This window comes from Entelurus aequoreus, unplaced genomic scaffold (genome assembly GCF_033978785.1).
Source record: "Entelurus aequoreus isolate RoL-2023_Sb unplaced genomic scaffold, RoL_Eaeq_v1.1 HiC_scaffold_146, whole genome shotgun sequence".
Lineage (NCBI taxonomy): Eukaryota > Metazoa > Chordata > Actinopteri > Syngnathiformes > Syngnathidae > Entelurus > Entelurus aequoreus.
This window is the reverse complement of record NW_026908075.1, coordinates 68,960-82,216: the sequence shown is the minus strand read 5'-3', so window position 1 is coordinate 82,216 and position 13,257 is coordinate 68,960. Positions and strand designations below refer to the sequence as shown.

General features: G+C 38.6%; 1 long non-coding RNA gene across 2 annotated transcripts; it reads right to left on the bottom strand.

Moving 5' to 3' along the window:
- Positions 1-1,161: 1,161 nt before the first annotated feature.
- Positions 1,162-8,453, bottom strand: LOC133645470 (uncharacterized). 2 transcript variants are annotated; one of them, XR_009825125.1, is made up of 4 exons: positions 8,190-8,453; positions 8,041-8,115; positions 4,109-4,233; positions 1,162-1,418 (listed from the first exon to the last, which is right to left on the bottom strand). It is a non-coding gene; the product is annotated as an uncharacterized LOC133645470 (long non-coding RNA). The 2 variants fall into 2 exon arrangements; XR_009825126.1 differs by having other exon boundaries at positions 8,045-8,115.
- Positions 8,454-13,257: the final 4,804 nt, after the last annotated feature.

Sequence of the window (13,257 nt, the reverse complement as noted above, 5' to 3'; positions counted from 1 at the left end):
CGCTGTTTCACTCCAGGTTCGTTCTTCACATACTCACATTTGCTTTGCCGACATTTCAACAATGTAAAATAGATCGCGGCGAGGACACACAATGCACTTTTTGGCCAATGCGTTTACCGTAATTTCCGGACTATAAGGCGCATTTAAAATCCTTTTTTATTTCTCAGTGCGCCTTACACAGTTGCGCCTAATGTAATGAACAAGTTTGGTTGAGCTTACCCACCTCGAGGCGATTTTATTTGGTACATGGTGTAATTATAAGTGTGAGCAGTAGATGGCAGTCAAACATAAGAGATACGTGTAGCCTGCACTATGATGGGTTTTAAGTAAACAACAGCAACATTTTAAATGTTCCGTTGAAAATATAGAACATTAGACACGGCGCTCAAAAATCTATCAAAATGTTTTAGCACGACTTTGGTCAGCTATGAAGCCGCACCGCTTGAAGGATTGTCGGCGCATTAAACATACGACTATTATTATGGTGTGTGTATAAGGTAAGACATTATCTGCCGTTTTGTTTCGCAATATTATGCAACTTTTCTTAACTTCTGGTACCTGCTGATCTGTATTTGGGATCTGCATGAGTCTTGAAAAATTGTGTGTCCGCCTTTGTAGTTAATAAGCTTCTTCTTTTTCTCTATCTTCTTGTTATGTGACATTCATCCTCCGCTGTTGCCATTTCTAATATAAAGTAGTGTCAAGTTCTCACTTATATCTGTCAGTAAACTTGCCATGAAAGCGCTAAAACATACCGGTGTAGTGAGTTTACATTATTCACCCAAGGAAGTTTAGTTATTAGAGAGCTCCGGTTGAACGGTTTTTCACGGGACACATTTCCGGTGTGGTTGTTTCCGGATGAGGAGATGCTGCTCCATTATTGATTTGATTTGATTTCGTGTAGACCGCAATATGACTCAAGTAAACAACACCAACATTGTATATGCTCCCTTGAAAATATAGAACATTACACACGGCGCTCAAAAATCTATCAAAATGTTTTAGTAGGACTTTGGTCAGCTATGAAACTGCACCGCTTGATGGATTGTACTGTGCTTCAACATAGGAGTATTATTATTTTCTGGTGTTTTGTTTCGCAATATTATGCAAAAGAAACTTTTCTTACCTTCTGGTACCTGAAAATTTGTGCAGGTTCGCCTTTGTAGTCCGTGCCGACACCGTAGTCGATAAGCTTCTTCTTTTTCTCCACCTTCTTGTTATGGGACATCCATCCTCTGCTGTTGCCATTTCTAATAAAAAGCAGTGTAAAGTTATTACTTATTTCAGTCAGTAAACTCGCCATGAAAGCCCTAAAACATACCGGTGTAGTGAGTTACCATTATTCACCCAAGGAACTTTAGTTATTAGAGTTCTGGTCGGACGGTTTTTCACGGGACACATTTCTGGTGTTGTTGTTTCTGGATGAGGAGATGCTGCTCCGTTATTGATTGAAGTAAAGTCTGAATGTCATTAAAACAGTTAGCTCCATCTTTTGACACTTCACAACAAAGATGACGGGGAGAAGACGCTGCCGAAGGTGAGCCACGTAAATAAGACCGCCCACAAAACGGCGCACCCGGAAGCGGCTTGAAGATGATGTGTAAAACATCATCTATGCAACATTTTGAGCAAAGAACCACCATTACATGTTATGTAGACCCCAAGGAAGTCTTTTACATTTAGAAAAAAATATATATATTATGACTCCTTTAATGCGCCTTATAATCCGGTGCGCCTTATATATGAAAAAAAGATCAAAAATAGACCATTCATCGGCAGTGCTCCTTATAATCCGGTGTGCCCTATGGTCCGGAAAATACGGTAATGCTTTATATCAATATTTGTGAGGATGTTTACCAATTTATCTAGGCCAGAGGTGTCAAACTCATTTTAGATCGGGGGCCACATTGAGAAAAATCTACTCCCAAGTGGGCCGGACTGGTAAAATCACGGCACGATAATTTAAAAATAAAGACAACTTCAGATTGTTTTCTTTGTTTAAAAATACAATTTCTCAAAAATAAACAAATCATGTTGTTTTTTTACACTTACATGTTGCAGTTAATAGTGTTCTACCTTTAATTGTCGTTATTTATACTTTCTGAATAAATGACGTGATAATGTTCATTTTCAATCTAACAAGATAAAAAAAAAATATCAAAATCAAATTACAGGATGTTATTTATGTAGTTTGCTAATTTTCTTCGACTGTTGCACTAACATCATGTGTTTTATTTTTTTTGTACATACTGTATGTAGCATCATCTACAAAGATACAAATAATTGCCATTGCCACATCTAGTGGACACATTTAAAACAGCAGTTTCTTTCATAGAAAAATTTCAGCTCATTTGTATACTTAGCAAATTCATCCGGATAGAACCTGTTCACGGGCCTGATCCGTTTCATCTCAGCGATCGTATTTGTCACGTTTCATGTGTCAGGTAAAGCGCAATGAATGACTCCGCTTCCTAGTGTAAGAGTGAGCTTTTATAAGTGTGCCATGACAGCAGACTCTCTAATCGGTGATTAAAAGAGCTGAAAGTCTTCCAGAGATGGGCACAGTCTACACTACCTGCTGTCTGAGGCGAGTGCACAGCATCCTGCGTGACCAACAACACCCTGCTCCTCACCTGCGGCCCTCAGGTAGAAGGAACAGGTCTATACGTGCCAGGACAACTTGCCAACAGCTCGTCTGTATCCTCAGGCAGTGACCCTCTCTCACATCCCACCCATGAACTGCAACGTCTAATTATCACTTCTATTGATCTGCCCTTTATACTGTACACTGCATCCGGAAAGTATTCACAGCGCTTCATTTTTTGCCACATTTTGCTATGTTACAGCCTTATTCTAAAATGGTATCAATTCATTTTCGTCCTCAAAACTCTGCGTTTCTGGGTGTTGTTGATAAATGCAACAACACCCAGAAACGCCGCTGGCTTCGCTCGGCCCGAGCTCATCTAAGATGGACTGATTGGTTGGAATCTGCGCTTTTGCATGATATACTAGTTACTACGGTAATCTTCTCAGAAAGCACGTAGTTTCAAAGTTGTATTTGTGTTGGTACTGCATCAAAAAGCGACATCAGTGTGTAAAGGATATCACCACATGGACTCAGGAACACTTCAGAAAACCACTGTCAGTAACTACAGTTGGTCGCTACATCTGTAAGTGCAAGTTAAAACTCTACAATGCAAAGCGAATGCCATTTATCAACAACACCCAGAAACGCCGCCGGCTTCGCTCGCCCCGAGCTCATCTAAGATGTACTGATGCAAACTGGAAAAGTGTTCTGTGGTCTGACAAGTCCACATTTCAAATTGTTTTTGGAAACTGTGGACGTCGTGTCCTCCGGTCCAAAGAAGAAAAGAACCATCCGGATTGTTCTAGGCGCAAAGTTGAAAACCCAGAGTCTGTAATTGTATGGAAAACTTGTTTTGTTTTTAATGTATGTTTTTATTGTTTTGTTTTTTAATGTATTATATTCTGTTTTTATATGTTTAAATGGATCTTAAGGTCTGCAATAAAGATTGATGATATGGGGGTGTATTAGTGGGTAACTTACACGTTTGTGAAGGCACCATTAATGCTGAAAGGTACATACAGGTTTTGGAGCAACAAAAGTTGCCATCCAAGCGACGTCTTTTTCATGGCCGCCCCTGCTTATTTCAGTAAGATATCGCCGAGCCACATTCTGCACGTGTTACAACAGTGTGGCTTCGTAGTAAAAGAGTGCGGGTACTAGACTGGCCTGCCTGTAGTACGAACTGTGCTCTGTAAATAAACTCGCCTTGCCGACCGTTTTCTGTCGTGGACAACGACAATTTCAATAAACCACAAGTTTAAAAAAAGGCATGAACATTTCCCTCTTTTGGGTATTGAAAAAATGTATCGAACGGCGCCGCTCAAGTACCGATCCATACCAGACTGTGAATTTTGTGCATCGTTCGTGGCACCCTTTGTGTTTACGCGTTTCATGGGTCAGGATTGCACCACCTAACGCATTTTTGATACATGGTTACTATGCAGTGTGTGTGTTATTCACTATGACAATGACAATAAATGCATTGAACTGAATAAAAATCATGTTAGAGTAAATGAATACTTCTCTGATTTGAGGGCGAAGGCTTGTTCATGTGTCCTGTGATGAACTGGCGGCCAGTCTCGGGTGTAGGCCGGGGGTCAGCAACCCGCGTCTCTTTAGCACCGCCCTCGTGGCTCCCTGGACCTCTTTCAGAGATGTGTGAAAATGGAAAAAGATGAAGAACATTTTTATTTGAATATATTTTCTGTAGGAGAACAAACATGACACAAACCTTCCTAATTGTTAGAAGTCCCACTGTTTATGTTAAACATGCTTCACTGATGAGAGGATTTAGCAAGCACTGTTTTGTCCTACTAATTTCAGCGATCCTTGAACTCATTGTTGTTTGTTTACATGTACAACTTTCTCCGACGCTGCCACAGAAAGACGTGTTTTATGCCACTTCTTCTTTGTCTCATTTTGTCCACCAAACGTTCTATGCTGTGCCATGTTGTTCCAGACCACAGCAAACGTTACCCAGCTTGTAAAGATTGTAATAAATCCATTAGAAGAAGACAGCCTGCCTTTTCCTTTAACTTGGACACACACATTTATACCTTTGACCCTTATGAGCCAGTCATTTCCAGAAGTTATCTCATCATGTGAGAAGCCTCCATTTAAATAACATATTATTATTTGATCTTAATAGATTAAAAATGAACACCAATGAGTTGACTGATGAACATTATCACATCATTTAATCAGAAAGTATACATATCGACAAATAAAGGTAGAATACTATTAACCGCAACATGTAAGTGTAAAAAAAAAAACAACAACATTATGATTTGTACATTTTCAGAATGTGCTTGCTCTATTTTTAACAAAGAAAAAAACAAACAATCTGAAGTTGTCTTTATTTTTAAGTTATCGTGCCTTGATTTTACCAGTCCGGCCCACTTGGGAGTAGATTTTTGTCCATGTGGCCCCCGATCTAAAATGAGTTTGACACCTCTACATTAGAACTTACGAATAATGGATTGGTAGGTTCATCGTAGCCAGCCTTGTGTATTATTCTAATGACCCTTTTTTCAAGTTGAATTATTGAGCCTGTGTTTGTTCTATAAACATTTCCCCAAAGTTCAACACAGTATGTTAGATATGGAAAAATAAAAGAATAATATAACTACAGCTGCAGCTATCGAATATTTTAGTAATCGAGTATTCTATCGAATATCCCGATCAATTAATCGAATAAATCATCATTTTGTTTAATTATACACGTTAAGATGTGCCCTCAATTATTGTGGTTGGCCTAATCGTCTTATTTCCTAAACGCCTGTTTTCATTATTGAAGGCTGACACGCACAGCTAAAAATGTGTATGTGCTAATAAAAACAGGTGCGCTCACAGCCCTATGTGCTGTGTGGTGTGACCGCATAAACAAAGTTCTTGTCTCTCGTGCGTTTTTGATGATTATCATACGGTGCCGTTTAAACGTTTTCTAAACTCGAGCGTACTTAAAAGAGCGGTGTCGTGCAGTGCAAGGGGGGGATGATCTGTGACGTAAACACGCTGTGCAACACCTAAACAGTCTGTGCGAAACGTGAGCTTTGACTACTGTTTAGTGAACCAGGCAAAATGCCGTAAAAAAAAATATGTACGACACCTCGAGGCAGCAACAATTCCTCGAATGTATTTTGTAATCGAATTACTCAAGGAATCATGTGCAGATATTTCTTATTCAGCATGTGTCTTACTTTATATAAAGAATAGCAATGGATTTGGATGTTTTTAGAATATAATAGAATAGAATAGAAAGTACTTTATTGATCCCTCTGGGAAATTCAGCACCACAGTTCGCTCACAATAAAAATAAACACTAAGGTATTTTTTACATGTGAATAATATAAATACAGTCTATTATACAGCATTATTCACTTGTGAATAATATAAATACAGCCTATTATACACAGTGTTGGGTTAGTTACTGAAAACCAGTAACTAGTTACAGTTACTAGTTACTTTATTTCAAAAGCAACTCAGTTACTAACTCAGTTACTTACACCAAAAAGTAATGCGTTATTGTGAAAAGTAACTATTTAGTTACTTGGTTTTTTTTCCTTCTTTTTTTAAAGCTACCATTAATGCCCTTTAAGCCTTCATTTAAGTACTGTTATTGCACTGGAGAATAATACAATCTGTTGATCAGCGCTAGGAATTTTCAAAATGGGGTCCCAGGGACCCCATCAAGTCATAAAAATGGGGTCCTACAGTAAATTTTTGGGGTCCCACTTTTTGGTAAGCGTTTTGACAACAAAAAAGATAAACGTATGCATTATCCTGTTATATCTCACATTATATATTGTGTTTTGGAAAAAGGTTGTCATAAACGTTACTTAATTCATTTAAAAAAATAATAAAGAAAGAAAACAAATTTGTATACATATGTAAATGTATTCAGTTATAAACATTCATTCACTTTCTTCTTTCCTTCATGGATCTAAACTTTACCGCTGCTGGTAGTTTTTTCTATGTTTTTATTGAATAAGTTGTAGGTGTATTTATTTCAGTATAAAAGTGTAAAAAGTGTTTTGCTTGGGTCATGAAATGATGATAATGGTGTGCCAGGGCATACAAACATTTTATATTTAACGCTTAAATCTCTGGAGTCTACATCAACTTCAGATCTATCCCTCATTTCAAAATGTTTTAGTTATGTTGTTTTTTTGTCTGTTTGTTTTCCGCCCTTTTTTGTCAAACAAAACTATGTTTTTAATGGCAAACACACAAAATATGCAAAATCTTCCACCAAAAATATTTTTCAAAGTGGAATATTTGATGTGAAGTAATGGGAACCTTGGATAGGTCAATAATTCATAATAACATGGATTTTGATTCAATATTATGTTTTGAGCAATGACAGTTTGAAATAAATGGATTAATGTGGACCCCGATTTAAACAAGTTGAAAAACTTATTCGGGTGTTACCATTTAGTGGTCAATTGTACGGAATATGTACTGTACTGTGCAATCTATTAATAAAAGTCTCAATCAATCAATCCACTCCCTCGCTCTCTCTGTCCCTCCCTCACGAATGCTGCACGAATTAGTTTTGTTTTTAACCCCATCTTAACCCTGAACGTACATTGAAAATATACGCAACCCTGCCGGACATTTGAGGCATTTAAGAAACTCCGCCCGGACAGCCCCGCAAAAGAAGACACATGGTCAGTCTAGAATATCTCCATGTTAAGAAACTCGGCTTCAGCTCCACCATGATGTCTTGCAAGTAAACACAGACACGCCCCCCCCCACACCCCTCTCCACACCCACACACCCACACACACACACACACACACACACACACACACACACACACACACACACACACACACACAGCGCCTCTTCTCTTGTCCCCGTTGTGACACAGGAAGAATTAAGTTAAGTTCAAGTTAAAGTACCAATGATTGTCACACACACACACACTAGGCGTGGTGAAATTTGTCCTCTGCATTTGACCCATCCCCTTGGGGAGCAGTGGGCAGCAGCGGCGCCGCGCCCGGGAATCATTCAGAAGGACGACACTGCAACTCTTCAATAAAACACACTCAGATCTTCTGTTTTTAGCCGATACTACATAAGAAATGACATAAAATAACGCAGTAACGCATCATGTAGTAACGGTAACTGAGTTACTGAATATAAAAAATAACGCGTTAGACTACTAGTTACTTTGTAACGCGTTAGTCCCAACACTGATTATACAGCATTATTCACATGTCAATAACATAAATACAGTCTATTATACAGCATAATTCACATTTGAATAATATAAATACATTTAAGCACAGTTAAGTATTGTTTTCCCTTTAACATCACAAATGAGTTTGACATTTGAAGTTAATTGCTGACATGAATGGACTTTTCCAGCATATTATGTGTGTATGACTTTCACCTGTGTAATAGAATGACTTCATGCAACTTTTCTCGGAGGACAATTGAACACTCACCTACCGAAAATGCAAACTTCGTCGCTGCTCGGTGACCTTTGTCTAGCGGCAGAATGTCTCTCTCGTCGTGTTGATCTAAATGAGAAGGAATGAATGACATTGGAACAAATAACAGCGCTGACATGATAGGAGGCGTGTTAGCTAGCAACCTGTTGTATTCTGATGACGTGCTAGCGTCACTTCCGCTGGGACGAGACCGGAGCGGTTAAAAAACGTGACTTTCATTTATAATAATTGAATGGTGTGTGTTCAAATAACCCTCCTCGGCCTTATAATTGTTACAAGTCGCGCTGTTGACATCTTTTCTTGGGAAATGGAGTCGACTCCAGGGGGTCTTTCCGCGGGCTCTGCCATTTTGAAATATGACGTCACGACGCGACGTCATCACCACCCGGAAGTGTGGATCTTCTTCTTCTTCTTCTTTTGTTTTTATAGCAGGTTGGCAAGCAACCTTCTGGTGTGCATTACCGCCACCTACTGACATGGAGTGTGGACCACTTCTAGAGATCACCTTAGCACAGACCTGGGCAAATGAACGTCCGGGGGCCACATGCGGCCCCTTAAGCTTTTCAATCTGAATAATAAGAATAATGAAATTGAGATAATTGTAATTGAGATAATTAATTATCTCAATTGAGATAATTAATTATCTCAATTACAATTATCTCCAATTATCTCAATTGCATGACAGACATGTTTTTATTAATCTCATTTTTTTATTATTCAATTATTATTTTTTTATTGTATCAATTGCAGTTTTTTTATTTTTTATTATCTCAACTGCAATTAGTCAGACCAGGAGAGCTGATTGGTCAACACTCACAATGAATTAATTATCTATCTTTCTATTCCCGCCCCTCCCAGCCAACTTTAGCCTCGGCAAGGAGGAGGAGCTAACCCCCGAGGTTACCTTTGACTTTTGGACTATAGACTATTTGTTATTATTATTACTCATACTTACCTTTTTAACTATAAGTTAATTAACCAGCTACCACTTGACTTTACTCTGTGTGGGGGAGGTGATACACCCCCACATAACGCTACTCCCCTCCCTTGCTTGGACCTTGGACTGGGATTGAACCCATGAACCCTTTGTTGGGAGCTAGATGTTTAACCATTCAGCTATCCTCGGCCATACAATTGCCAGATTTCCGGGCCCCAATGACATATATAATTGAGAACTGTCTCAGTAAACTTTCATTTAAAAGACTAATTGCTCCGAGTGGATATTTAGTAGTTGTAGAGTGACCTGACTGGGATTGAACCCAGAACCCTTTGATTGTAAGCTAGCTGTTTAACCATTCAGCCATTCTTGTTCTTTTTATTACCAGATTCCCGGGCCCCAATGACATATATATTTGAGAACCTGTCTCACAAAATCACAATGATAGTGAAACAAAACACTAACTCCCTACTGGGATTTGAACCCAGTACCCCTTGCTTGGTGGCCGACAGTGTTAACCACCCAGCTATCCCAGGTCTTGCAGAGCTAGATTCAAGGCCCTAATGACAAATATAATCGAGGACCCGTCTTAGTGAACTACGATGGAGGTGAACCAAAACTTTGGAGCTTTGTTAAGTTACTGATCAAGCAAATAGTCAATCATGACATTGCTGGTTTTACTGCTGTTGGGCAGCACACACACACAGAGTACTTACAAGCAGACAGTGTGTAGACAGAAAAGGGAGAATGGACGCATTTTGGTGTAAAAAGTAAAGATAAAGGTGAAGTTATAACACTGAAACACCCTCAGGAAGAGCTGCTTTAAGACATGGCTAACTAGCTCGCAGCTAACACACATCCACAGTGTTTCAGCTACTTCTAAATCACTAATCCTGGCCTCCATGGCGACAAATAAAGTAAGTTTTTTACAAGTAGCATTATCACTGGAGGATGAGGAATACCTAAACATGCTTCACTACAAACCGCAGGAGGATACAATATCTCACCGCCATCACAATGTAAACAAATGCCATGGGTGGATCTACACCTGACATCTACTGTAATGATACCAAGTACAAGAGCGTATGTAGTCGATACTACTATGATTACATCGATATTTTTTATCGTCACAAAATCTTTTTTCCTTTTTTTTGTAAATGTATATTATGTTTATAAAGTCAGTAAATACGTCCCTGGACACATGAGGACTTTGAAAATGACCAATGTATGATCCTGTAACTACTTGGTATCAGATCGATACCTAAATGTGTGGTATCATCCAAAACTAATGTAAAGTATCAAAGAAGAGAAGAATAAGTGATTATTACATTTGAACAAAAGTGTAGATAGAAAATGTTGAAACAGAAAATAAGCAGATTTTAACAGCAAATGAACAAGTAGATTAATAATCAATTTGTTACAGTTTGTCCCTCATAATGTGTATAAAATAATAGGTAGATAAATGACACAATATGTTAATGCATACGTCAGCAGACTAAATAGGAGTCTTTGTTTGTTTACTTACTACTAAAAGACAAGTTGTCTAGTATGGTCACTATTTTATTTGAGGACTAAATGACAATAATAAACATATGTTTCATGTACACTAAGATGTTTTGTTCAAATAAAGCTAATAATGCAATTTTTTATGGTACCCTTTTTTTTAGAAAAGTATCAAAATACATTTTGGTACCGGTACTGTTACGTAAGACGAAGGGGGAAGGAGACGGTACGACAGCAGGAGGTCTAGCTCAACGGGTTTTATTTGAGCTTGATGATTACGTCGGGTGTGTATGCTACTATGTGTGTGGATGCAGGGCTATGTGTAGAAGTTAACCAAATATAAGTTACCAGAGGTTATTGTAAGTGTGTGTTGGTTGTGGCAGCAAAGAAGTCCAGAGGGGCAAAGCAAAAGAGGTTCGTGATCCGAGCGAGGTCCGTGGGGGCAGGAGAGAGGCGTCCAGAAGTCCAGGTCCGAGTGCGGGGGTCGAGGAAGGCTATCAGAGTCCAGGGGGAAGATCGGCATGTGAGGCGCACGGCTCACTGCGGAGACACGGAGGTACTGTGGGAATAGGAGATGACATTTTTAGGTTTTGTAGGAACTCCTGATGACGTTTTGAGACATCTCCTACAACTACAGCACCAGAATTGTGCTGCTGAAGCAAGTCCGTTTTTTTGAATTTTTTTTACGACATTTTGCAAAATATTTTTTTTCCGTAAAATATGCATTTTCTTCTAATTTCTTCCATTTTCGGGTTTAGTCGGGACTCCTGATGACGTTTTGAGACATCTCCTACAACTACAGCACCAGAATTGTACTGCTGAAGCAAGTCCGTTTTTTGGAATTTTTACAACAGGGTCCCCCCTTACGACATTTTAGCAAACAATTTTTCGTAAAAAATGCATTTTCTTACATTTACGGGTTTAGTCGGGACTCCTGATGACGTTTTGAGACATCTCCTACAACTACAGCACCAGAATTGTACTGCTGAAGCAAGTCCGTTTTTTGGCATTTTTACGACAGGGTCCCCCCTTACGACATTTTAGCAAAAAATGTTTTTCGTAAACAATGCATTTTCTTACATTTACGGGTTTAGTCGGGACTCCTGATGACGTTTTGAGACATCTCCTACAACTACAGCACCAGAATTGTTCTGCTGAAGCAAGTCTGTTTTTTGAATTTTTTTTTGTAAAAAAAAAGTTTTCCCAAAAAAAGCATTTTATGCCATTTTTAGGTTTTGTAGGGACTCCTGATGACGTTTTGAGACATCTCCTACAACTACAGCACCAGAATTGTACTGCTGAAGCAAGTCCGTTTTTTGGCATTTTTACGACAGGGTCCCCCCTTACGACATTTTAGCAAAAAATGTTTTTCTTAAAAAATGCATTTTCTTACATTTTCTTACATTTACGGGTTTAGTCGGGACTCCTGATGACGTTTTGAGACATCTCCTACAACTACAGCACCAGAATTGTACTGATGAAGCAAGTCGGTTTTTTGGCATTTTTACGACATTTTAGCAAAAAATGTTTTTCTTAAAAAATGCATTTTCTTACATTTTCTTACATTTACGGGTTTAGTCGGGACTCCTGATGACGTTTTGAGACATCTCCTACAACTACAGCACCAGAATTGTGCTGCTGAAGCAAGTCCGTTTTTTGGAAAAAATTTTTGTAAAAAAAGTTTTCCCAAAAAAAGCATTTTATGCCATTTTTAGGTTTTGTAGGGACTCCTGATGACGTTTTGAGACGTCTCCTACAACTACAGCACCAGAATTGTACTGCTGAAGCAAGTCCGTTTTTTGGCATTTTTACGACAGGGCCCTTACGACATTTTAGCAAAAAATGTTTTTCTTAAAAAATGCATTTTCTTACATTTTCTTACATTTATGGGTTTAGTCGGGACTCCTGATGACGTTTTGAGACATCTCCTACAACTACAGCACCAGAATTGTGCTGCTGAAGCAAGTCCGTTTTTTGGAATTTTTTTTTGTAAAAAAAAAGTTTTCTCAAAAAAAGCATTTTATGCCATTTTTAGGTTTTGTAGGGACTCCTGATGACGTTTTGAGACATCTCCTACAACTACAGCACCAGAATTGTACTGCTGAAGCAAGTCCGTTTTTTGGCATTTTTACGACAGGGTCCCCCCTTACGACATTTTAGCAAAAAATGTTTTTCGTAAAAAATGCATTTTCTTACATTTACGGGTTTAGTCGGGACTCCTGATGACGTTTTGAGACATCTCCTACAACTACAGCACCAGAATTGTGCTGCTGAAGCAAGTCTGTTTTTTGAAATTTTTTTTGTAAAAAAAAAGTTTTCCCAAAAAAAGCATTTTATGCCATTTTTAGGTTTTGTAGGGACTCCTGATGACGTTTTGAGACATCTCCTACAACTACAGCACCAGAATTGTGCTGCTGAAGCAAGTCAGTTTTTTGGCATTTTTACGACAGGGTCCCCCCTTACGACATTTTAGCAAAAAATGTTTTTCTTGAAAAATGCATTTTCTTACATTTTCTTACATTTACGGGTTTAGTCGGGACTCCTGATGACGTTTTGAGACATCTCCTACAACTACAGCACCAGAATTGTGCTGCTGAAGCAAGTCTGTTTTTTGAAATTTTTTTTGTAAAAAAAAAGTTTTCCCAAAAAAAGCATTTTATGCCATTTTTAGGTTTTGTAGGGACTCCTGATGACGTTTTGAGACATCTCCTACAACTACAGCACCAGAATTGTACTGCTGAAGCAAGTCCGTTTTTTGGCATTTTTACGAC